We start from the raw sequence: 26698 nt of genomic DNA on the forward strand, positions 1-26698 counted from the left end.
CCAGGATGGTCTCGATCTCCTGACCTCGTGATCCGCCCGTCTCGGCCTCCCAAAGTGCTGGGATTACAGGCTTGAGCCACCGCACCCGGCCGGCATGACTTTTCTTGAGTAAGCAGCTCTTCTACATCATACCTATGTAGCTCAACTCTGAGTTTCAGTTTCTTCCTGTGCAATATAGTGTTTAAAAACTCACTTTCTATTGTGTGTGACAGTAGAGAATGAAGGTAAGTTATTTTACTCAGTGCTGGCATATGGTGGTGTTAATAATAGCTGTGATGAACACCTGCCAGCAGCCATTCATTGGACCGAGTGCTTCCCATGTGCTGTGATTTGAATGTCCCCTCTAAAACTCATGTTGAAATGCAATTATCCTGTAACAATATTAAGAGGTGAAGCTTAAAAAAGTGATTAGGTCATGAAGGCTCTACTCTCATAAATGAATTAATCACATTATCGAGGAAGTGAGTTATTTACTGTGTGAATGGCTTTGTTATAAAAGCAAGGTGTCTTTTGCCTTCTACGCTTTCACCATTAGTGAATGGTTTGACTCTCTCAAGATACCAGCACATGTTCTTGAATGTCCCAGCCTCAAGAACCATAAGGCAAATAAACGTCTTTTCTTTTTAAATTTCCCAGTCTGTGTTATTCTGTTATAGCAGTAGAAAAATGGACTAAAACAACATGCACCATCACATTTAATCATTTCCACATACTCCAAAGGAGGTCTTATTCTTATATCCCTTCACTTCACAGAGACGTTAAACCAGTCCTAAGCTCCTAGATGGCAGAACTGGACTCAGAACCCAGGTCTGCCAAGGCCATAGTTACAGGCTCTAGTCCACCATACAGCACCAGCTGCCTAGATGTCCATGGTAGTTCTCAAAATAAATAGCTATTATAGTCATGTATCACCTAACCATAAGGATATTTTAAGAAACATATCATTAGAATACTTTATCATTGTGCAAACATCATAGAATGTACTTACACAAACCTAAATGGTACAGCCTATTACACACCTAGGCTATACCATGTAGCCCCTTGCTTCTAATCTACTACTTGTACAGCATATTACTGTACTCAACACTGTAGGTAATTGTAACCCAGTGTTAGTATTTGTATATCTAATCATATCTAAACATAGAAAAGATAGAGTAAAATCATAATATGAGATTTTGAAAATAGTATACCTGTATAGGGCACTTACCTACCGTGAATGGAGCTTACAAAACTGAAAGTTGCTCTAGGCCTTAGTGAGTGAGTGGTGAGTGAATGTGAAGGCCTGGAACATTACTGTATACTGTAGACATAAACACTGTACACTTAGCTAACACTAACTCTTTTTTAAAAAAATTTCTTTCTTCAATAATGAATTAACTTTATATTACTATAACTTTTTGACTTTATAAACATTTTAATTTTTTTAAACCTTTTGTCTCTTTTGCAATAACACTCAGCTTAAGGCACAAACACATTGTACGGCGCTATATAAATTTCTTATATCCTTTTTTCAGGCTTTTTCTTTCTATTTTTTTTTTTTTTTTACTTTTTAAACTTAAAAAAAAATAACAAAGACACAAGAGTGCATATTAGCCTAGGCCTACATATGGCCAGGAACACCAATATCACTGTCTCCCAACTCTACATCTTGTTCCACTGGAAGGTCTTCAGGGACGATAATAGGCATGAAGCTTTCATCTTCTATAGTAACAATATCTTCTTCGGAAATACCACCTGAAGGATCGGTCCACGCCTGATTTACAATTAACTTTCTTTTTTTCTAAGTAGAAGAAATACATTCTAAAAAAAAAAAAAATTACAAGCTAGGTACAGTGACTCCTGCCTGTAATCCCCACAGTTTGGGAGGCTGACGTGGGAGGATAGTTTGAGGCCAAAAATTTAAGACTAGTCTGGACAAGATAGGGAGAGCCTGGCTCTATCAAAACAAACAAACAAATAAATACATACATACATACATACATACATACATAAGCTATGCATGGTGGTGGTGCCTATAGTGTCACCTACTCAGGAGGCTCAGGCAGGAGGATCATTTGAATCTAGGAATTCAAGGCTGCAGTGAGCCATGACCATACCACTGCACTCCAGCCAGGGTGACACAGAAAGAACTCATCTTTAAAAATGTAAGTAAATAAAAATATACATTAAATAAAATAATGATAAAATATAATGTAATTAATAAATCACTATGTATTATCATCAAGTGTTTCAAGCTGTACCTAATTGTATATGCTATACTTCCATACAACAGGTGGTATAGTAGTTTTGTTACACATGCCTCACCACAAATATGTTACTAATGCATTATGCTATGACAGTATAATAGTTATGACATCACCACTAGGGATTTGAAATTTTTCAGTTTGGAAGTAATATTATGGGGCAACCACCATACACATGGTTTGTTGTTGACCAAAACATCATTATGTGATATGCATGAGTGTGGCTGTATTTGCTGTTCTAAATTTATCTTAAAAATAATAATAGATGGAGTGCATGTAGAGATTCAAGGAAGTAAAAGGAAAATTATACACGTATCCAAACAACATGCTCCAAGTCATCACTCATTTACCAAATGAGCTATTGAAAAGGAAGATTACGGGTTTTCCAATCTTAATGAAAGTGGACAAAGTGAAAACAGATCTCTTTCATGTGTTTGTTAATGTGTTTTCTCTCATGTGGTTGGAATTGGAAGGGATTCAAAGCCTGGCTTAAGCACAATGTAAACTGGGCATAAGAAACCATATGGATGCAGCTATTTATTGCTGACAGGGTGTTGACCAAATTGTCACATACATTGACTGCCTTATTCAGAGGGTTGGGAAAAACCATTCCAGATGGCCTATATTCCAAGTGGTGCCACTTTCCAGAATGACCATCTTGAGGTTTTATCAAATCTTTAAGGCTATCTGATTTTGAGGAACTGGCTTGGAAAACCTGAGCAAACCTGTAACAAGATATATTGATCACAAAAAGGCATGGGCTTTATAATTGGTCCATGTAGAGCCTAGCCTCCAGATTTAAGGCTTTATGGCTCTAGTTTAAAATATTAAACAGGAGGTCTATACTGGGTTCACTTGCTTCCGGTTCACTTAAACCCACTTCTGATCTTGCCTATTGTTCTTCTCTCATTATTCCTGCTGTTGCTATCTGTGGACAGCCCAATCCAGTACCTTTTCCCTCTTAAATAGTCAGTAGTTATTGGTAAGATGTGTTAAAGGCATAGTAAGCTTTGAAGACTTTTTTCCTAATGTAGGAAAAATTTAAAGAATTTGAAAATCTGCAAAATAACTGACAGCTTATATATTAAAATTTTATTCCCTCAAAGAAGAGTCAGTTAAAAAGGGGTCCAAAATAGATACTTATATAAAAAATTTAAATGCTCATCATAGAATATATTATTCTTTAAGAGCACCTGAATCAAAGTTAATATGATATCTTGTTTCTGCTACCTTGACATTTGAGGTCAGTTTTCCTGTGTTTCTAGCATAAAATGATGAGAATGGAATGAAGAAATATAAAGGTATATCTTACCCTGGTAAAGAATGGCATGCACAGAATTCTACTTAAGAGTGAGGGGATGCTGTGGTTTCTCTAAACTTAGAGTCTCAGAAACAAAGCAATTAAAGCAGGTGTGTTCAGAGGTGCATTTCTCCTGCTCCCTGGGCATTTGCCCTTCCCTTGTCAATAACTTGAAGTGATAATATCTCATTTGGAAGACATTAATGAGTAATTTTTAAAAGGACAAGAAATAGTAAAAGAAAAAGTCATGGCAAGTGTTGTTCCACACATGTGAACTAAACAATTATATCTGCATTTCATATTTTATTTTAGCTGGAAAAAAAAAATCTTTTTCACTTTCTCTTTTTGGTACCCAGGTAGACTACATTTTCCAGGCTCCCTTACAGTTAGAGAGAGCCATGCACATGCATTGTAGCCATTGGGATGTGGGTGGAAGCAATGCATGACACACAGTTATCTCTCACAAAACTTCCTACAGGAGATCCTTCATGCACTTTAGCCATCTGCCTCAGAGAGAACTCAAATGACCTAGGGGAAGGCAGAGCCACAGGAGCTTGCATACCTTAGTCACTACTACAAGGATAGCTACTAAGACAAAGAACATCCCCTTAAGACGGTTGTGTAAATTATGGTGCACTAAACTAGTGATATTTTTGACATAATTTTAATAGCAGTTAACCTACCCTCACTAATATAATCAATTATAAATAAATCAGAACCCTTTGAAATTCAGTAAGTGATAGTTTATAGCTCTTGAAAGTGTGTATTTGAAATATAAATTACAAGCCTTCCTAAATTGTATTTAATTGCATCCAATGACCTGAGCCCATACTACAGATGTACAGTCCTTACATAGGAAGCATGGGAACACCTGAGAATAGATGTGGTAGAAAGAAAAGGGTCTATAAACTAAGAGAGGCATAATTTTCACCTCCACATCTGTCTCCTTCCAGATGTTTAATCTCAAATTTTTTTGAACCTCATCTCAAAATGGTGAAATTTTATCTCTCAAAATGAAATAAACTAGCCCCTGCAATGTGCTTGGTATAAAGTAAACACTCTATATCAGGATTCTTATCAACCTAAGGTAACTTTTAGGATATTAACATATTTCTGAATATACACTCAATTTTCTTCTTGAAACTCCTTTTCTATTTTTATGAAAGCAATCTTTTTTATTAGTCACTATTATTTATATAGCATTTAGTGATAGTAGACACATGGTATATATTTCCTGAATTAATAAAAAAAAAAAGTTAGGAAGGCAGGGAGGGTAGGACTTCAAATTAATTGCTTTGGCATTTAGCCTGAATATTGAGAGTTTTGAAAACTCCCAGGATGACTTTAATATTTAGACAATGTTGAGAACCAGTTATCTAAAGCCTTAATAGTCAAAATGTAATCCATAGCATTGCCATCATCTCAAAGCTTGTAAGAAATGTAGAATCTTGGGCCCCACCTTGGACTTTACTGAATCAAAACCTTCATTTAACAAGATGCCTAGGATATCTGTATAAACATTAAAGGTTGAGGTTGAGGGGTGTTGCTCTAAGAGTTGTAGTCATATCAAATGCAATTCAGTTAGTCTTTAAATACCATGATGTCAAATTCAGTGAAGAGACAATTACAACATTATTTCAGTTGGCAGTCCAATGCAAAAGTCATACAAAGCAGCAGGTGATGCTGGAAAATTTGTTCATAAAAGTGATTGCATGTCATGCATCTAAACCATCAATAGAATATAAAGATTCCCTTCTGGTGTGGGCTAATGTTAGCATTCCAGCAACTCCATGAAGTAAGTATTGTTCTCTCCATATTACAGATGTAAAAACAAACATTTACAGAAATTACACAATTTGACCACATCAGCGAATTTGAAAATGGAGTATCCTGGACACTGGGCTGGTTCAGTATGGCAGTTGGAAATACTGTTACTTGAAAGCTACAAGGCCACCAAAATTCACCCCACATATCTCAGGTCTCAGGACTGTTTGCTAGTGAAAGACATTTAGGAATGAATATGGGAGCCCAGCTGCAGAGCCAGATAGCTCAATCAGGTGACCATACATAATCATAAGTCTAAGTCAATTTAAGAAAAGGAAAACCTAGCTGTCAGTGAGGGGTAGCATAAGGAGGCCTAGGAAGAGAGGTCACCTAGGAGATGGGCCTGAAAACAAGTGCTCCAAAGGAAAATGTAAGCTATTCCATAATGGGAGAAATTCAGGAGTTCCCAAACTCTTACATTCTCATTGTAGGAAAAAATCTTAATCTATATTTTTCAAGCAAATGTGGAGGGGATGTCTTTTCTAGATTTTGAAAACTATGTCTTTTCTGGCTTGAATATGCAGACACTCTGTAAATTGCAAGGGTTTGACATTAATCTGGAGTTACAATGTCAGCAGGAGGCACACTAGTTAACCAGGCAGCTTGTGAATTGATAGATGATGTTTTGGCACAGTATAGAGTCTTGTAATCATTAAGCAGTCGTGAGAAATCGTATAAATTTGCTACTCCCAAATAAAAATAATATGAAATGCTGCAAAACCTGAGGTGCTCAAGGGGATTTACACAGTAATTGATACCTTTTTCTCTTGAACTGCCTTCAAATTTTACCAGCGTTCCCAAAAGTAAAAGAACAAAATATGCAGTGACTTTAGTAGTTTTCATTGCGTCTTCTCTGAGCAGCCCTCTCTATAAAAGAAATGCTGTCTCTTTACCATTTGCACTCCAATTGGGACTTGATTTAGGTAATAAATTAGAAAATGCCCTACTTTGGAATACCAATGTATCTGATGTTTGATTTTCTGTGTTATGTCTGAGCCATGACTTAAATGTACGTATCAGGTACAAGAGTCAGAGGGAATTATCAGGGTACTTGGGTGTGTCTCTGTCACAGCAGAGCTGAGAACACTACATATTAAAGAAGAAGTTAAAACCATAGTATCCTGGGCCTTAGTTGTAGAGAAGTGGGACTAGATTAGAAGACGGGAAGAAAATGAGCCTCACGGAACATATTGGCTTCCTCTCACAAAATCGCGCACAATATATATGAAAATTATACTTCTGAGTAATCCCAAACCCATAGAAGGTCGCTTCTGTATCATTCAGAGACATATTCAGGTGGCTCAGTGGCCCATGTGGGTGTGAAATCTGCCAGAGCTGAAAGACAGTTCTTTCTACTGCTTCTTAGAGGGGTCATATCACTGACTAGAAACAACCTGCACTAGCATGCTGGCCTCCATTTGTAAAGGTCAAACAAGAGCCTTGTACATTTGTAGGTCCTTCTGATCTAGAAGCTTCCATCTATTGACAGATACTAAAGCAAAGTCTAAGGATCTGCCAGAGAAGCATCAGGAACTTGCATGCTTAGAGGGAGAGGGCACCTCTCCCTTCCTGTATGCATTCATCAGCAGGAGTCTCTGAAAAACCCCAGAACTCCTGGCAAGACTTCCAACTTTCCCCCAAACAACACTTATAGATGTTCCACTTTGATAGGTCTTGGAACCGTCAGGACTTATTTTATCATATTCTTTATTTATGTTTTTGTCAGTCACAGAAACCCATGTGTCCCAGGTCATCCTTCACTGTCTAATTTGCATAATTTTTGTATATTCCCTTCCCAATTCCTGAAACCCTTCTATTATACTCTCTGGAATTTAAAGGGATAAATTCATCAGCAAAATATCCTATACCCTCAAATCCTTCAACTGCTCACTTCACTATCTGGTTCTAAATGAAAACTGGGCCTTCCTTGAAGACAACACGTCCCCTGTGGTCCCCTCAAGCGAGGGCTTGTTCTCTTCTTCAAGCCCTTTACTGCTGGGCCTGGAGGTAAGTTAACAGTCCTCTTTGCCTCCCATTCTTGCTTGCAAACCATTCAGACTCTTCTGCATGACTCCCAGCTTTGCATCTCATTTCATTTTCATGAGCCCCACTACCCTCCTTGTTGCCCTCAGTGATCAACTTTTCAAGCACTTCCCCTTGTTTCTTAAAGACTCACTGTCACTCTCTCCACAATAACGCTGTTTCAATTCTTGGTGATTTCAATGTCCTTGCAGCTATCTTTTTTCTAATACCATAGTCTCTCAATTCCTTGAATTCCTCTCTCTAGTGATCTTTTCTTCCATTCCCTGAGCCGCTTACTCCATGGTCATTCTTTAGACTTGTTATGATTTTTCTAGTTTGCTCCCTGACATGATGGAATTTCAGAAATACCTTATCGACATAGGGATCTACAATCTACTGATCCTCCCATCTTTTCACTCTCTCTCTGCCCTTTCATACCCTTGCTTCCCTCCTTCTCAGGTTGGTTTTTCATGATCAGCTATAATCATACTTTTCTACGCACTGTCAATTCCTTTCTCTTTCTCTTGCTTTGTCCCAGAAAACAATACATTCTTGATTTATTCCAACTTTCAATATACTTCACAGCTTTCTCCTTCACAGCTGACCCATATTCTCTGTGTTGTCAAATCAGATTTCCTTTTGTCAGCCATGTAAGCATTATTTGGCACAGTTGAGAATTTCTTGCTTACTAACTTGGCTTCAGAAATCACACTCTCCTAGTTTTCTACCTTATTGGCCACTCATTTTCAGTTTCTTCTCAGCTTCTACCTCATCTTCTCATCCTTATATTTTTTGGAGAGCCTCAAGACTTGGTGCTTGGATATTTTTTCTTTCAAGTCTATACTCACTCACTTATTGATCTCATTTGCTCTCGCAGTTACAAATACTACCTAGATTAGTATAGTTTGCACATTTCTATCACTAGTTCAGACCTCTCTCCCTGGAGTCCAGAATCATATGTCCCACTATTCAGCTAGCTACTCAGCATATCTATTTAAATATCTAAGACAGTGGGATCTTACTACAGGTTTTTCTATTTATCCCAACTCTCACTATTTAAACTTTGGTCACAGAAATCTAGGAAAGGAATGGATTCAAACAGGAAAGATAATTCTACATCCAGATTCAACTCCTGATCTTCTTTCAAATACATACTATTCTTACTGTCTTTCTCATGCCAGAAAATGATGATACAAGCTTTCCAGTTTCCTCAGGCCAAGAATCAAAAAGACTTTGGACCCATCTTCGTCTCCTCTCTACTCTGTCAGAAAATCATGTTGGTTCCACTTTAAATTTAAATTCAGAATCGACTCTGTCTACCAATCTCACCATCACCTTCCTTGTCAAAACTACCATGTTCTCCCTCCTAACCAGTCTTCTGCCTTTACCTCTTCTGCCTTCAGTCTCTTCTCAGCACAGCAATCTGAGCAATCCTGCCAGTCAGATGGTCTCTAATGCACTTACAAAATGCAGTGGCTTTCCAGTTCATACTGGCTAAAAATCAAAAGCACTAGCATGCCCCACAAGACTTTCCCGTGTGGCCTCATCCCTTAGGACCCCTCCCCGTGCTCACTCTGTTCCAGCTGCACTGGCTTTCTTTCTGTTCTGTTCTTTAGTCATGTCAATCCTACTCTTACTTCAGAGCCCCTTTCCTTGATGGTGTTTCTGCCTGATATACTTTCCCTCGGACTCTGCATATCTTCCTTCCTTGCCTATATTAGATCTTTCTTAAAATAGTATCTTGTATCTGTAGTCTTCTATGACCACTGACCAAAATGAACCAACTCCAGATGCACACACTATCCTCCCTGCTCTCTTTCCTGCTTTAGCTTTCTCCATGTGATATGCTATACATTGTGCTTATGTATTCAGTTATTGTCTATTTCTTTCCCAGAATGTAAACTCCTTGAAGACAGGAATTTTTCTATGTCTTTTTAATTGCTAAGTACCCAGTGTCTGTAACAGTGCTTGACACATTTTAGGCACTCAAAAAATAAATATTGAATGAATAAACAGACCTGTTACTCATAAACAAAATCACTAACATCACCTAGGCCTTATGGATGAGTTCTGAGCGATGACATTCTTCCTGCACTGGCACTTGGTGGAAATCCCTACTGTGACAGCACTTATGCCCTTTCTCTCTCTCTCTGTTTCTCCCACCCTCTTTACATTCCAATTTTCAACACTCCTTTGTCTGCATCTACTGTGTAGCAACCAGGAACTCATGCATGTCTACCCAGTGTCTTCATGAGCACACCTGGCCATGGCTTATCACACAAAGGTCTGTGGGGACAGTAATTAAGCATGGGGCTGGAAGAGTTTTCTAAGGCTGCATAACAAAGTGCTACAAACTGAGTGGTTTAAGCAACAGAAATTTATTATTTCACAGTTCTGGAGGCTAGAAGTCCAAGATTACGGTGAGAGAAAGGTTAACTCCTTCTGGGGGCTGTGAGGAAAAACCTGTTCTATGCCTTGTCCCCCAGAAGTTTGCTTTACCAGAGGCTGATTTTCTTCCAGTCTTTGGCATTCGTTGGTTTATAGATGCATCACATTAATCACTGACTTCATCTCCACATGGCAGTCCCCTTGTGTGCCTATCTTTCTCCAGGTTTCTCCTTTTTACAAGGACACCAGTCAAATTGGATCAGGGCCCACCCAGTGACCTCATTTTAACTTGTTAACCTCTGTCAAGACCTTTATCATTAAATAAGGTCACATTCTAAAGTACTGAGGGTTAGGACTTCAATGATGATTTTTGAGGGGACACAATGCAACCCATAAAAGCTTTTATATCCCTGTTTGGAATAGCACGCTGATAGAGAGGATGAGTCTTTTATTCTCCTGAAGGTCTCAGAAAGAGCAAATAACTAAATGATAAGAATGAATTCCCTGAGTTTAGACTCCCTGACTATCTCACCTACAGTTCCAACAATGTTACAAAACCCTCTCGAAAAAAGCCTTAATTAGGACACATAATATTAAAGATACTTAGGACACATAATTATTAATAAGGAACTCAGAACAAAATAGTACAGTTTCATGGATTTCATGTTACAATTAATTCATCATAGTGGAAGGAATTTACATATAGAAAAGTAATTGAAATATTTCAATCCAATTTAACACAGTTTCAAGATAAGTCTTAGGAGACAAAGCAACAGATGTCAGCCTGACCAGGCTGCTAGAAGTGAAAGCGCCCAGGGGGTATCTCTGGAATGATGGGTAATGAATGAAATGCTTATTTTGTCCAAAGGCACAGACTTTAATTCCTTCCAACAAATCCAAATATAGAGCTTACTATTTTCAAGGCTGAAAATATACAACAGCTGCCACAACTTCTGAAGTGGTAGAGGAGTGACTTCTTGGGGCTGGGAGCATGTTTCAGCAAAAGTCTAAATATAACAGTGAAAATAAAATGATACTCACATAAGGTGAACAGATTTCTATAGTAGAAAGTAATGAATTCTGATTTTTTACGGTTAGACAATATGCGTACATCTTTATTGACTTAGCACTAATGACGTGTTTATTATTATGCCTTCTATGTGCTAGACACATTTCACATTAATAAGACACAATTCCTGACCTCAAACTGCTTACAATCTAATGAGATAGTTAAGAAAATTAATCCTTTCAATACAGTGAAATAAGTGACCTAAAGAGCATATTAGACGAGTACAGAACAAAACACCTTCCTTGTCTTAGCCTGCCAAGATTAGGAAATACATCCAAAATCCTGATCTCAGCCGAGTCATTGAGGAACACTTACCTGGCAAAGAGGGGTTGGCAGGTGTTTCAGGCGTCAGGAGAAGCAAACGGAGAGGCATGAAGGCGTGAGGTAGCACAGTGGTCACAAAGCACAGGAAGTAATTCAATATGGCTGGAACATATTTTTATGAAGGACAAAGAACATGATCTTTTCTTTTAAAGACCAAAAATAAAAAGTGAAGAACAAGCAGGAAGAATGGTAATGTGGAACAGCCTGCTACCAGAAGGGGAGGGTGTTTAATGATATTGAATATCTCAGAAAGGCAAGTATCAATGATGTGAATTTATGAAGCCATGGTAATGGAGTGTTTGTGTCATCAGATAGAAATTTCCAACAGGTATTTTAAACCATTTCTTCTCATCTGTCAGCCATTTTCTATTCTTATTTTCTCTTTTCCTTTATCTTTTCACCCTTGGATTTTTCTCTCGTCTGACAGCTTCATCAATAAAAGAACACTGCTGGATTAGTGAGAAACACAATAAAATATTTTAGATGGGGTAAGACTGAGGATCCCACCGTACATACAAGGCATATACGGGTGGTCTCAGCCAACTAAGACCTTATGAACTGTAAATTTTAGTGCAGTACATTTTTTGCAAATCAGTGACAAAATCTTCCACAGTGGGTTTTTCTAGGTTTTGAAATTTACATGTAACTATTAATCTCCATGAACATCAATGAGCTTTACAATGTTGAGGGTATTGTGAAAGGTGGTTAAAAAAATGATCCATAAGACACAGTACTGTTATGAAGAAGCTTACAGACATGTACAGAAAAATAGCTTTCACATCAATAGCGGTTTGGATTGAAACAATTTCCAATGTTAAACTTCTGTCAAAATGATAACACATACCAAGCCAACTTAGATTTCATTTCGTGGAATTGCTCCCAAAGGGCTGTGAAGTCCTTTTTGCCATTACATCACCACACTGGGTTACCCTTTACCCACATTCTCCCTTCACCCACTTGGTACAGACCCAGAACTGTAACCTCCACTGACTTCTGGCTGCTTATTTGTTGCTAGAATTGCTTTGTGTTGGGGTTTGAGGGTGGAAGAAGAGTGTCTTAACTAGTTCTCTCTTCTTTTTTTACCACCACATACTGAGGCTGTCACCTTTAATTTCTATGTTAAACTTCCAAGTCTTTCTTGGTGATAAAAGAAAGCAGTCGGCAACAGTCTAGTTTTAATCTTAGTTCACGGCTCTAGAAACCCCAAATTCACTGTTGTCATCTATGTAAACATTGTCTTTTACACAGATGGAGGACATGTTATCACCAAAAAAAAAAAAAAAAAAAAAAGAATGAAAAATAGGATAACCTGATTTTACCCAGATTACTCCTAGCTGATTATCATTGTCCCAGTGTAATTATATAATAGCATTCCTGTCAGTCTCCAAAGTGTCCCATTCTGGACAATAAATTATTTAATCACTGCAGTTAAAGTTCTATTCCAGGTCCAAGGAATTTCCAGTGATTAAGTGAGGTTCTCGTAAATATGGGAAGAAAGTAGGATCTATTTTCAATTAAAATAGAATAAACATTACAAATAACTTTTCTTCTGGTGAGTTTTTAAATTACTGATTTACTTTTTAAAATCTTATTATAAAAATGTTAAATATGCATATGCGTAAACAGAATATTATAGTGAACCCATGTATTTATATGCAGCTTCAATAATTATTAACTTATGGTTAAGCATATTTATTCTATAACACTTCTCATTCTTCCACATTATTTTAATTTATTATACTTTAAGTTCTGGGATACAGGTACAGAATGTGCAGGTTTGTTACACAGGTATACACATGCCATGGTGATTTGTTGCACCCATCAACCTGTCATCTACATTAGATATTTCTCCTAATGCTATCCCGCCCACTGCCCGAGAGGCCTCAGTGTGTGATGTTCCCCTCCCTGTGTCCATGTGTTCTCATTGTTCAACTCCCACTTATGAGTGAGAACATGCAGTGTTTGATTTTCTGTTCCTGTGTTAATTTGCTGAGAACGATGGTTCCCAGTTTAGTCCATGTCCCTGTAAAGGACATGAACTCATCCTTTTTTATGGCTGCATAGTATTCCATGGTGTATATATGTCACATTTTCTTTATCCAGTCTATCATTGATGGGCATTTGGGTTGGTTCCAAGTTCCACATTATTTTTTAAATAAAGTTTATTTTTAGGACAGTTGGAAGGATAATATAGAGAGCTCTTATAGACGCCACATTGGGTTTCTCCTGTTTTTCATATTTTATATTAGTATGATAGTTTTATTACAATTGATGCCTTTTTAGTAAGTAAAGTCCACAATTTATTCAACATTTTTTAGTTTTACCTAATGCTTTGTTGTTGTTGTTGTTCCAGAATCCCACCCAGGGTACTACATTACATGTAGTTGTCCTGTCTCTTTAGGCTCCTCTTGGCTGTGACATTTGCACAGACTTTCTTGGTTACTGATAACCTTGGCAGTTTTGAGGAGTACTAGACAGGTATTCGTTATAACATCTCCCTACAAATCTCTATGGGATTTGTCTGGTGTGTTTCTCTTGATTAAACTGAGGTTGTGAGCTTAGGTGGAAACATTAAAGGGTAAAGTGTCATCTTTCCCGCATCATATTAAGAGAATATACTATCAAAATGACTTATCACTGATGATATTGACCCTGATCACTGGCTGAGGTAGTGCTTGTCTCAATTTTTCACTGTAAAGTTACTTTTTTTTCCTCTTTACATACAGTACTCTTTGGAATGAAGCCATTATGCACAGCCTACTCTTTAAGCAGTGGGGAATTACGTTCTACCTCCTTGAAGGCAATGTATCAATATGGACCAACAGATGTTTATTTTATATTTTAGGTTCTAATACAATACTACCTCTTTTGTTGCTCAAATTGTTACAGCTTTGGCCATTGGGAGGTCTTTCAATTTGTTCCTGTGTTCTTTGACAAATGCCTATCAATTGTTTTTCTTTTTTTCTTTTTTGAGACCAGATCTTGCTCTGTAATCCAGGCTGAAGTGCAGTGGTGGGATCACAGCTCACTCCAGCCTCAACCTCTCAGGCTCAAGTGATCCTCCCACCTCAGCCTCCTGAGTAGCTGGGACCACAAGTGTGTGCCACCATGCCTGGCTAATTTACTTTTATTTTTTGTTGCTACAGGGTCTCTCCATGTTACCCAGGCTGGTCTCAAATGCCTGGGCTCAAGCAATCCTCCAGCCTTGGCCTTCTATAGTGGTGGGATTACAGGTGTAAGTCAAGATGCCCAGCCATTTTTTTAGGCTCTCTCTAATGGAAGATCAAGAAAATGTAAGTGTTTATATCACCCAGTGTACATATGCATATCTATAAAAATCTCCAGATGTAACTATTTTTATTTATATTAAATTAAATATGAGTTCATACTGATGTCTCCAATTCTAATTCATTACTATATGGATTATTATAGACTTTTTCCCCTTACCTGTTATTCTTACTTTACTCCCTCTTCTTCTTCTCTTCTCCTTCTCTTTCCCTCCTCCTCCTCCTCCTCTATAAATAAAATATATATATATATATTTTTTTAAGTTATTATACGTTAAGTTCTGGGATACATGTGCAGAATGTGCAGGTTTGTTACATAAGCATACACTTGCCATGGTGTATACCTATGTATAGATATGTCTCCTCCTCCTCCTCCTCCTCCTCCTGCTCCTCTTCCTCCTCCTCCTTTTTCCCTTCTTCCTCTTCCTCTTCTTCCTCTTCTTTTGTCTATATTGCCCAGAGTAATCTCAAATTCCTGGCCTCAAGTAATCCTCCCACTTTGGCCTCTCAAAGCACTGGGATTGTAGATATTAGTAACCATGCCTGGCGTCTTTTGTTTTCTTATAGTTGAGCTTCAAGAGCTCTTTCTATGTTTTGAATATAAATCCTTTATTGAATACATATTTTCTATTTTCCAAATATTCTCTTTCAAATTTTTTTTGTCCATCTTTTTATTCTTTTAGCAGTGCCTTTCAAAAAACATAATTTTTAATTTTAATGATATCTAACATTAAATTATTTTTCATGAATCATGCTTTTAGTGTGTATCAAAAATATAATGTCAAACCATAAGTCACCTATATTTTTCCTATATTTTCTTCAAGAAGTTTACTATTTTGTATTTTACATCTAAGTCTATGGTGAATTTTGAGTTAATTTTTGTGAAAGATACAAGGCTTGTGTCTAGGTTAAGTTTTGCATGTTGGTTTCAATTGTTCCCACACCTTTGCTGAAAGGACTATTTTTTCTCTATTTAGTGGCCTTTACTCTTTTTGTAAAGGATTGGTTTACTATATTTGTGTGATTATATTTCTATTCTCTTCCATTTATCTAAGTGTCTGGTCTTTTACCAGCATTACACTGTGTTGATTACTCTGGTGTTATAATAAGTTTTGGAATTGGATAGAATTTCTCCAACTTTTTCTTCTTCTTCAATATTATATCGGAATTCTAGGTTCTTGGCCTTTCTATATAAATTTTAGAATGAGTTTTCAATATTGAAAAATAGCTTTCTGAGATTTTGTTGAAATCTATAGATTTGAGATTTATGTTGAATCTATAGATGAAATTCGGAAGAAGAAACATCTTTACAACACCGAATTTTCTAATCCATGAACATGGAATATCACTCCATTCAATTAGAGCTCTTTTGATTTTCCACAGGGTTTTGTATTAATAGCTTCTAGCATATAAATTATGTACATATTTTGTTAGATTTATGCCCAAATACTCCATTTTTGGGTGTTATTGCAAATGGCATTGTTATGTTTATTGCTGGAATGTAGAAAAACAATTAACTTTTGTATATTAACCTAGTATCCTGCATCCTTATCAATTCCAGTATATTTTGTTGTCGTTTTGATTAATTGGGATTTTATCATGCTCTTTGTGAACAAAGACTATTATATTCGTTTCTTTTTCTTGTTTTATTGCATTAGCTGCCACTTCCATGCTAATATTGAACAGGTGTCATAAGGGGGACATCCTCATCTTATCTTGATCTTAGAAAGTGTCCAGTTTCTCACCATTAACTATTACACTACCTGTAGCTCTCATGTTATTTATAACTGATACTTAAAAAATATTTGAGAACATCTAAGGTTGTTGCTATTTTTCACTTATGATATATTCCCCCTTTTTTTTGCTACCAATAAACTGCTCATTATCTTCCAAAGAGCTGAGTTCATTTTAGATAGGCTAGGAAAGGAAAGAAAGCAAGGATGGTCTGTTCTGATAAATAGTAAAGGATAAATGAAATCTTAATCAGAAGCAATAAGTTGAAGCTCATAAGCCACTCCTTGGAGCCATATTTTAAAAAAAGAGAGAAGATCTGAACCCCGTCTCTACTAAACATACAAAAATTAGCTGAGCGTGGTGGCACATGCCTGTAGTCCCAGCTACTTGGGAGGTTGAGGCAGGAGAATTGCTTGAACCCACGAGGTAGAGGCTGCAGTGAGTCGAGATCACGCCACTGCACTCACTCCAGACTGTCAACAGAGCAAGACTCTATGTCAAAAAAAAAAAAAAAAAAGGTCTAAGTTTGTAAGTTTTGTTCCTGGGTTGGGTAGTGTCTTTCTAGAAATACCTATTTTTATCTGATCCCTTTGGAGTTTGAAGATGGGAAAGATGAGAAAAGGAGATTTCAACTCTCATAACCTGAAGAATTTGTTTCTTATATTCCAAATTGGAATTCTGAATGAATTCTATTACAGCAACATATCTATATCTGGTAGCTATTTTCTCTAGAATTCTTGGTAGGATACCATGTTGTACTTCACATATTATGCATTCATTTATTAAACATCCATTGAGTGTGGTCTCCATGGCATTGAAAACCTACCCAGTATATATCCTTATGCATGAACATGCTCTGAATTCAAAACAGCTGATTTCCACATGCAGCATTAGATTCCAACTATTTGAACTAGTTGAGTCCCATTAGCAGAGTTTTCCTTTCCGAGGGACAAGGCAAAATCATTACATAAAAGGTAATTTTTAGTCCTAATGGGAGTAATATCTCTGGGCTCATCTTCCCACTTTTCTTTCAGTCCAGTTTATTCTGATCTAATATCTCCAATTTTCATCCTGGTTTTTATTATCTTGTGTGAGAGAGATGCAAAACTATAATACATTATAACAAGTATACATCCTCTGTGATTGATTTACATAAGAAAAGGCTCCTTCTGGAAGAGAAAAGGTGTTAGAAAGATACAAGAGAAGGAAAAAGCAAAAGGAAAGAGTTTGGACCAGAAAGAGATTAGACAGATAGGCAATTAGATTAAACATGTGTAGTAAAAGAACAGTCATGGTGAGTGAAACTGAGTAGAGAGAAGAGCAAAGATAAATTTTGCTGTGTATTAGGCAACATAACCTCTTCATTGTGCCACTTTGAACATATTTAATAAACATTTGCATTCATTTTTCTTTTTCAATATTAAAATAGTGCTTCCTTCTCTATGACCTCACTCAGATTACTTGGTTATACTAGTTTCCTTCTTTCTTCCTAACCCCTTGCATAATAACACTACTTGGCTGCTTGTGATGCCTGATTCTAGTTTTGCCCCTAGAATCCATGGTTCAATTTTCCCTTGATTCCAGCCCAGCTTGCCTGCTGGAGCAAGCCTATGCTAACAGATACCCCACCCCATATGCCACATTCTGCATTCCCTCTTGCCCAAGACTCTCTGACAGTCAATTGTGTCAGGAAACTCATAACAAGTGATTACATTAAGAAAATCAAATTTTATATGGCAAACTAGGTATAAAGCTTCCAGGAGGATGATAAAACAAAGAAGGAACAAATTAACAAAAGCAGGAAGCGACCAGCATTACTAAGACACAGGAAGAAGATGTTATGCAAACTGATAAGCTAGGGCCATGCAGTGAGAAATCAGAGTCAATCTGGGGGAGCTGGGACTATGGAGAAGGAGACACAGCCACTGCTAAAGAACTGCCTGAAACCGAAAAGGTAGAGGGAATATTCTGGCTTCTCTCTTCCTTCCACCTCCCAATTTCTCTCCAGTGCTTCCCATTGATGAAGCTTAGCCAGAAGCCAATGGACAAAGAAGCTAAGAAATGTGATTTTTGAATTTGTAGGGTCAATTGGCTCCCTATAATTCAGAGCAAAGCAAGGGGAGACTAGAGAAATGAGCTGAAAGCAAACAGAAAAATTACATACAAAGGACAGTAATTCTCTAAGGACCTAGGTCACAAGTCCTCACCACTGATCTCAATTCTGAGATCTATAACTATTACAGATACCACCTGCCCATCGTATATTCATTCATAGTTGCTGCATTGTATCCCAGTTAATGAGGATGTGTCTAGAGTTTTGGGTTTAAGGATCTTTAATGTTACGCTATGACCACTTACAGCTTTAGACACTTTATGAATCAATGCTAAAACTGCAGATGGTTCTCTGGATTTGGGTCCATCATAGAGAGCACTACCACTGCTGCCCCCTACCCCCCACCACAAGAGCAATTTCTGGAGAAATGTATGTGCCTCTTCTTGGTTTCATGCTTTGCACAGAAGCCGTATAACTGGTCCATAACCCTCCTTTCTCCAGGTTGTTTGTTGAAGATACCTTACCTCCAAGCATTACTAAGCAACATCTTTCACAGGTTCACCCTGGGATGATGCCTACTGTTAAGATGGGTGGATGCTGGCAGGATCAGAATCAATGACTTGTTGCCCTGTAGAACATTGACCCTAATTCCAGGACGTAAAGGAGAAATGACTCAATTATGTAGGCCCAGATTCAGGAAGGCTTCAGAGAAGTCCTATATGCACAGCTGTCTGGGTAGCGTGAGCCTTCCAGAACTTCTGAATTGGAAGACCTCCCCATGAGTATCAGAAGCACCTGAGAAATAACTTTTCTTTTCTCCTTGATGCTCTGCCATTAAAACTCAGACCACTACTATAGAAACAGAATAACGCCCTGTTATTCTCTGCCCAGACTAACCATTTGCTGATGCCCAGGAAGAGAATAGTATACTAGTTTGGGAACCTGTGCCAAGGTGGCCATTTTCCCCATGTATGCTGAAGCTGCAGTGGTGGCAGAGCCCAATTGAGAACACTGCTGAATCTTACCCTACAGTAAACTTTAAACCATAAAATGAAACCATCCTCCAAATTATAAGATGAAAACAGTGCAGAACTGCCTTCTGTATCTTCTTTCAAATCCTAACTGGCTCTAGGACACTACTCCCTTTTTTATTATATTCCTCACCCAGATATGACTTTCACCAGAATCACCAAGCCAATCAATTTCTTCCTTGGAACTAGTTTTGGAGTTTTCAAGGTCTTCAAAAATTGCAACGTTTGTCTACTATCCACTGTCCTACTCCACCCTATCATTAATAGGTAAATTAGATCATATCATTTACCTATACTCAGCAACTTCAAGAGATTTGGGTTTACATAATTTTACTCATCAGATCACTAATCCTTTTAACTCTCCATCATAGAACTGACTTACAATCTTTTGCTAATTCTCCCCTCACAGCACCTCAATTGAAAATAGCTCTGCTTTCTGGTCCAGTTCTTGTCCACATTCCACTTGGAAACAATTCTCCAACAACTGATCATCTGAGTAAATGTCAGTTACTGCCTAGAGAGATCATCAGGGCAGTCTCTGGTGGGCCAAAAACTGGCACAGTTCTGTGAATTTCTGACAAAGAAATCCTTTTGAGCAGGCTGCCCGTGACAGATGCACTTGTGCCTCTGCTGTGAATCGAGAGGCTGCATCTGGTTTCCATTGGGTTATAAAAATCACCAATTCCGTCACTCCAACATCTTCTACTACTTAATGCCCTAAGACCTGATCATCACATTCTCCTGTCCCCAGGTTGTTTAAATAATTTCACTTACTTCAATGTTATCTCCCACCCAAAATAGCAGGCAGGAAAAGGGTCTTATTCCTGCACCTCAGTGTCTCAGGAATATGACTAACTTTCTGTTCTCACCTTCATTCTAAATGCACTTGTTCTATTTAGATGATTCTTATTCTACCATCTTGCTATTTTCTTTGTTGTCCTTTCTCTGTTCAGATATTTACTGTGATATGAGTAAGTATGGTCTAATTGGATCTCAGTTCTGGCTTTACTCATGGATTTTTACCTTTGACATTACATTCTGGCAATCACGAAGCAGTTTTTCCCCAATGCTGTGGCCAGCCCAGACTCCCAAAAACAATAGGGTCAGGGCCAGGGCCCTAGGCCCTGCTTGCATAGGAATTAGGTTAAGACTTAAGCAAGTAAAGACTGTATTTGCTTATATGTGCAAAATGGTTTGTGCTATGAATAACACTGGCTATTTCTTTCATTTAAGTTTGTAAATGGATATGAAGACTTAAATGATTTTCTCATCCACAGTTTCTAAACACACACACACACACACACACACACACAGTGTGTCTCCAGTACTTTCCTTCTTCTACCCATCACCTCAGGATGTTAATTGAATAGGTATTGAACTTGATCTTCCTTACGGGGTACAAAGAAAGACCTCAAATAAAGTTTTGTGTATGGGATCATACAGTAGCCTGAAAGAATTGTTCCTTTTAAATACGAACAATTTTCTTTTCCATCACCTATAGGGCAACTATTTCTATAAATTCCACTCTTGAATGTCACCTTAGAATGCAAAAGAAAACAGTTTCTTGTGAATTAAACACTTTCTTCATATAATTAGAGTTGAACCACCATACTTCATCATCCATGATGCAAAAAACTGTAAAATATGCCAAGTTTTATTTGAGGCCTGTTTTTTGGTATCTTTTTTTAAAGCATAAGTACTCTCATATTATTTGTATATCTTGCCTTCCAACCAAACATACCATGACAGAAAACCATGAAACCACAAAGGAAGACAAGAGAGGAAGAAAGCAACAAAGTATCTTCAAGAAAATAGTTAACAAAATGGCAGTGGTCCTCACCTATCAATAATAACCTTGAAGGAAAATAGATTAAAATTTTAAATAAAAATAGAATGAACAAATAGATAAAAAAATAAGATTCAACAATATGTCACCCACAAGAGACCCACTTCACTTTTAAAGACACACATAGACTGAAAGTGAAGGGATGGAAAAGGATATCCCACACAATTGAAACCACAAGAGAGCAGAGGTAGTGATACTTCTATCAGACAAAACAGATTTTAATTCAAAATTTGTGAAAAAAGACAAAGAAGGACATTATGTAATGACAAAGGGATCAGTTCCTCAAGAGGATATAACAATTGTAAAGACTTATGCATCCTATAGTGGAGCACCTAAATATGTGAAGCAAATAGTAAAGAATCTAACGGAAGAAACAGCTTGCAGGTCAATAAATATCAGAGGACTTTAATACATCACTTTCAGCAATGGAATGATTATCCAGACAGAAAATTAAGAAGAAAACATTAGACTTGAACAACTCTTTAGATCAAATGGACCTAACAGAACTATACAGAATATTCCATCCAACAGAATACACATTCTTCTCAAGAACATACAAAACATTTTCCAAGACAGATGTTATGTTAGGTAACAAGACAAATGTTAACAAATTTGAAAAGATCAAATTATATCAAGCACCTTTTCCAGTCACAATCAATAACAACAGATATTTTGGTAAATTTGCACATACATAGAAGTTAAACAACATGCCCCAGAACAACCAGTTAAAAGGGAAGTTTAAAATATCACAAGACAAAATGGAAACATAAAATACCAAAACGTATGGGATGCAGCAAAAACAGTTCTAAAAAAATGTTTCATACCAATAAACACCTACAACAAAAAAGAAGATCACACTTGTAATTCTAGTTACTCAGGAGGCTGAGGGACAGAATCACTTGAGCCCAGGAGTCTAGACTGCATGAGCTATGATTATGCCACTGCACTTCGGCCTGAGTGACAGAGTGAGATTCCATCTCTTAAAAAAGCTTAACAAATAAACAACATTTTGTCTTAAGAAAATAGACAAAGAAGACTACACGAAGCTCAATGTAAGCAGAAGAAAACAAATAATAAAGATCAGAGCAGAAATAAATGAAATAGAGGCTAGGAAAATAACACAAAAGATTAACAAAATGAAGAGTTTTTTTTTCAAAAAGATAAAATTGACAAATCTTTATCTAGAAAAACCAAAACAGGCTCAAATAAATAAAACAAGATATTAGAGAGGAGATATTACAACTCACATCAAATAAAAATACCATAAGAGACTTTTAGAAGCAATTATATGCCAAAAACTTGGATAACCTACAAGAAATGAATAAATTCCTAGACACATACAACCTACCAAGACTGAATCACACATGCACATACATACAAATAAAATAAAAACACAAAGAATCTGAACAGACCAAAAGATGTAAAAGAGGCATTAAAAATAAAGAGGCTTTGGAATAATGAGTAAAGAGATTGAATCAGTAATAAAAAGTCTTCAGCTGGGTGCAGTGTCTCACGCCTGTAATCCCAGAACTCTGGGAGGCCAAGGCAAGCAGATCAACTTGAGGCCAAGAGTTCCAAACCAACCTGGCCAACGTGGTGAAACCCTGTTTCTACTGAAAATACAAAAAAATTAGCCAGGCATGGTGGCACATGTCTGTAATCTCAGCTACTCAGGAGGCTGAGGCATGAGAATTGCTTGAGCCTGGGAGGCAGAGGTTGCAGTGAGCTGAGATTGCTGCACTACACTCCAGCCTGGGGGACAGAGCAAGACTCTGTCTGACAAAAAAAAAGTCTGACAAAAAAAAAAAAAAGTCTTCCACCAAAGAAAATTCCAGAACCCGAGAGCATAGTCTTTAGATTCTACCAAGCATTTAAAGAACAACTGTTACCTGGGATAATGCCTATGTGGCATAGCTGAATTTCTACCCTGCCCTAACTCTGCTTATCTTTAAGAAACAAGACACCTATGATAAAAATTCTTGTTGTAATCAGACTGGTTAGAACCAGAGCTCTTTGTTTTGAGATTGTTTAGAACCAAGATAGCCAATTAAATTACTTGAAAAAGACCTCAGGCTTTATTATAATCTCATTTCTACACTAAATGACACTACCATCAGTGCCATGACAGTTGACAATTGCTGTGACAATAACCAAAAGAAGCCATAAAAGGAAGAAAAAGGGAGGAAGAACTCCATTTCCAAAACGTTCACCACCCATTTCCAAAAAAGACATGAATATCCTTTCCCTCTCTTTTAATGTCCACCCCATGCATTAGAGATACCCCATATTTTAACCCACTCACCCTTTGCTAGTCAAGAAGTTTACTCACGAGCCATGCTCCCACTTCTCAATTCCATGGCCATTAAAGAAAGTCTGCACTGCTTGAAACTCACTTTCAGTTTCCTTTATTTGGTTTCATGACAGTGAACAGGGAAAGACTCCATCTTATTATAGGGGACCAGCTTTGTCAGTAACAGAACTGGTTAACCAGTGTGTGGCCCTGGACTAAATGGTCCACCTCCCTATATGAGAAGCTTGTTATGACCCTGGAGACCCAGCAACTGGCACCTGACAGCATCAGCTGACAAAGAATTCTGACCTATACAGAATATTCCATCCGACATAATACACATTCTTCTCAAGAACATACAAAACATTCTCCAGGATAGATCAATGTTAGCTAACAAGACAAATGTTAGCAAATTTGAAAAGATCAAATTATATCAAGCATCTTTTCCAGTCACAATTAATAACAACAGAAATTTTGGTAAATTTGAAAATACACAGAAGTTAAACAATAAGCCCCAGAACAACCAATTAAAAGGGAAACTTAAAAGAGCATGAGACAAACAAAATGGAAACACAATGTATCATAACTTATGGGAAGCAGCAAAAACAGTTCTAAAAAATGTTTATACCAATAAACACCTACATCAAATAATGTGCGTTTGTCCTGACTCTAGGCCAGGGATCAGCTTTGAGGCATGTAATATATTATTGTTGTGATGGAGTAAGCAGGTAGGCAAAGGGTTATAGAACTATACTGGGAAGGACCCGCTGAGCAATATACGGTGGGACATTTTCCCAGGATTATGGTTCTGCATGGGGACTCCTGGCACCACATCATCATCCCATCCTCAGTAAATGGCTCATTACATCCCGAGACTCCCCTAAGTGTCTCGGCAACGGTGAGAAAGGAACTGAAGGATGGCTATGCCCCAAGTAGAGGGCCTGTAAAAGGCTCTTGAAAAGATGAGAGAAGAACCGAAGGGCTGACAGTCTAGACTGCAGGATCAGGAAACAGCCTATAGGTAAATTTGTGTGTGTGTGTGTGTGTGTGTGTGTGTGTATGTGTATGTGTGTGTGTGTGTGTCCTTCTCTGTTCCTATTTACTCCTGTTAGTGTTTGTTCTCTTACATCTGTAAAAACCTCCAACATACCATTTTTCTTGCACTGGAGAAGCTTGGGTTTCATCCTTCTTGGAAAATACCTCTTCCCACACTTTGACAAAACCAAAAGGACAAGGTGGCCTTGGCTACTCTACTGAAAGAAGAAATGTCAAGGATGCCTAGCTGGCCTTCAAGAAGATATTAGGGATGCCTGCATGCAGTGATAAATAGTAGTTTTGTGCACAGTAAGAAATATTTAGAGTTCAAATGGTGAGCCTGCACTTATTAAGCAGTTTTCTAAAGCTATCTTCCTCTCTTTTCTTTGCCTGCTGTGAATCCCCTGTGATCCAGTTGCTGGTGCTGAGATAAGACTTATTATTTGTGGTCTCATTGAAATGGAGACATTGGAAACCCATTTGAAACTGAAGAAAAACTGTAAAAGAGGATTACAAAAAAAAAAAAAAAAACTGCCATAAAAACTGCTTTACCCAAATTTTGGTCCACAGCCTTCCTTGAATACCTATTGGGGCAAATGAAATTTAGTCATGTGAACGGGTTCCAATTTTGTCAAAAAAAAAAAAAAATTAAATCTGCCATTTTGTCACTTATGAAATGGTGAGTTTGTATCGTATCTCACGGCTAAAATTCTGAGGTAAAAGCTCTTAGATCTTTGTGTATGTGCAGAGATGTGTTACCTTATGCAGGAAGTCTAGCATACCACCAAAGTGGCTTGTAAGTAAATAAGTACTCATGAATTAAGTAAGTCCAAATGGTCTTCAAGTTCACATGAATTTAGTAATCTTTGATGAATAAAAATGGTTTTAAAATTAATAAAATAAAAATTTTAAACATGTCTTCAATATTGTTAGGATACATTTTTGTTCAGATTTGCTAATTATTTTTTATTTAAAACTCAGTGAAGGGAAACAGAACCTCTTACCCGCAGGGAAGAAAGAGAAGTGGCGGGGTTTTGGAAGAGAGGTAGACTTGACAGTTTCACATTCGTTCACACTCACTTTCCAGGATCCTAGGTGAGGCCCCAGTTGAAATGGGCAAGGTTCCCTCCACCCCATCTCAGGGAGTGTGATGGGGGTGTGGCTTGCTTCTCCAGTGCCCACTGCTGGAACCTCTAGGGGAGCATACAGACAGGCAGGCTGTGGGGCAACAACTCCATGGCAGTGTCTAGGGGTGACTGTTTACAGCTGAAGCCCCAGTGGGCGTGCGTTACAGGGACCTCTTTTAGTTTGCCTTCTATAGGCGACTTGTGTTAACCAGCTCAATGAGACCCCTTTCCTTATCACAAGGACAGAAGGAGTTCTGTATCCCAGGGTTTCTTGCTTTGGTGTACCAGAGGAATCAGATCACACATGGGGTTGGAGAACGAATGCAAGGTTTTATTGAGTAGAAGTAGCTCTCAGCAGATGGGGGAGTCAGAGGGGAGATGGTTTTCTCCTGGAGTTGGGCAGACTCTTCTCTGACTGCCCCAGCTAAACTCTGCCTCATCCCCCTGGTGGATGACCTGTGATGTGCTAGCGTGCCTGCCTGTGTCTGTCGGTGTACTCTTCTGCTGGCGTGCTCCCTCCCCGTCCTCTAAGGTCCAGTCGCTTTTGTCTTCTTCTGCTGATGTGTTCCTCTTGACATTTGGCCGCCTGTGTGTCTGCCCGCTAAAGTCTTTGGTTTTTATAGGCGTAGGATAGGGGTCAGGATGGTCTTGAAAAATGCAACATTTGGGCCTGAAAGCAGGAGTGCCTGTCCTCACCTAGTTCCCTGGGGGTGGAGCCCTTGGCAGGGACCTACCTGTGTCTACCCAGCACTGCCCTACCCCACTCCTATATCACTGTGTGGACCCAGGCATTCAAAAACTCCCCTACAATATTTGGAGAAGCCTTACCTAGGGACCCAGAGCACCTGATTCTTCTGAATGGATGGCATAATGTGACCAAGCATTCTGAAAACTTAAAACCCTACTCACAAGGCCCCCACTATTAGCCCTAACCAACTTAAACAAACCTTTCCATCTTTATGTTTCATAAGAGGAAGGAATTGCTCTAGTAATACTAACCTGAAGGTTGGGCCCACTGACCTGGATAAACGATCTACTTTTCCAAGCAACTGGAATTACTTGCTGAACGCTGGCCCCCTTGCTTTAGGTCAGTGGCAGTCGCAGCCCTCCTTTTAAAAGAAACGG

Source organism: Colobus angolensis, unplaced genomic scaffold, assembly GCF_000951035.1.
Source record: "Colobus angolensis palliatus isolate OR3802 unplaced genomic scaffold, Cang.pa_1.0 Scaffold23, whole genome shotgun sequence".
In the NCBI taxonomy this organism is placed as follows: Eukaryota; Metazoa; Chordata; class Mammalia; order Primates; family Cercopithecidae; genus Colobus; species Colobus angolensis.